The sequence below is a fragment of the Carlito syrichta genome, unplaced genomic scaffold (genome assembly GCF_000164805.1).
Source record: "Carlito syrichta isolate Samal-C Ts95f unplaced genomic scaffold, Tarsius_syrichta-2.0.1 Scaffold138016, whole genome shotgun sequence".
In the NCBI taxonomy this organism is placed as follows: Eukaryota; Metazoa; Chordata; class Mammalia; order Primates; family Tarsiidae; genus Carlito; species Carlito syrichta.
Genome location: NW_007082112.1, coordinates 160,148 through 161,466, shown reverse-complemented (window position 1 = coordinate 161,466; position 1,319 = coordinate 160,148).

Sequence of the window (1,319 nt, the reverse complement as noted above, 5' to 3'; positions counted from 1 at the left end):
GACCCTCCCGCCCCCAGGCAGTTAGGAAGTTCCGGGAGAGAGCAGGGGATCGAGTTTCCGCGCGTGAAGTCGTTGGCAGGGCACCCTGGGCGGCGGGCTCCGGGGCGGGAGCCGAGGTGGGGGCGTCGGGGAGGGCGCGTGGACTGGCGGTGGCTGCGATGTGCCGAAGACCCTCCCGGCCGGTGGGCCCGTCCCCTTCCCGCCTCTGCCTGCTGGGGCCCGCTCGCGGGTCCCGTGGGCACCAAGCCGGGCCGTCGGGAAGGTCGCCCTTCGCCCCCCCGTCCGTCCCCCGTCCTTGACTCCGAGTTCCTCGCCACCGCGTCGGGCGGCGTCAAGGCGCGCAGTGGGCGCTCGATTCAGGGTGGCAGGAGTGAATGGTGGAGACTTTCCAGATTTTCTCAAAAATCTCGGGATGGAGTTGCCCCGTTTCCTTTTCGAGAAATCCCGGCCGAGCGCAGAGGCAGGTAAAGCCTCAGGTTCCGGAAAGGCGTCCGGGAGGGGCCCCGCCTTTCCCAGCTCCCTAGGCGCGCTTCCAAGCCGAGGACCCGCTGCCTCGAGTGACCGTCCAGGGGGTCCTGAGGGTGTCCGATGGGTGAGGGGGGTCCCGGGGCGGGTGTGATGTCAGCGCGCCGGGGGTGTGATGAGGAGGGAGCGACGGGACGCCGTGCCCCGGGCGCCAGGGCTTGGAGCGTCCTGTCCACCGAGGACGAACCTCGGAGGCCGGGGGAGTTGATTAAGGCCCGCTCCTCCACGTCCGGGCTCGGCAGAAGGCTGCTCGGGACCCGCTGCTGACATGATCTGAGGCCTCAGTTTCCCTGTTTGGAAACCAGAAACAGAGAGCATGCCGTTCTGTAGGGTTCCGGAGAGAATCGAATGGAACAGTGGACGAAATCGCTTCGCCTCGCGCCTCGGCACAGAGCAAGCTCTCAAAACATCTTTCTAACCACCTGCCACCCCCTTGCCTTCCCAGCACTGCCTACCTTGCCCCTATTGTCTATTTATCCATGCGCTCTTGTGTCGGTCTCTCCGGAACCCCGGGGAAAACCGCCCACAGCTCCAGGGCCCCTCCAGAGAGAAAGAGCCCCTGGCCTTCCCGGCCCGCTGCGCGGTCTGCAAAGGGCCAGCCACCCGTTGGCCCGCCGCGGGCACCTGCAGCCCTGCGGCTCCGGCGACGCTCGGGCGCGCGGCAGCGCCCCTTTCCGTCGCCAGAGGGCAGCGCGCTCCTGCGCAGGCTGGGCGTGCGGGGGGCCGCGGACCGCTCGGCTCTCCGCAGGCCTCCGCGCGCGGGCTCCGGACTCCGCAGCCGGGGCGGCCCCGGA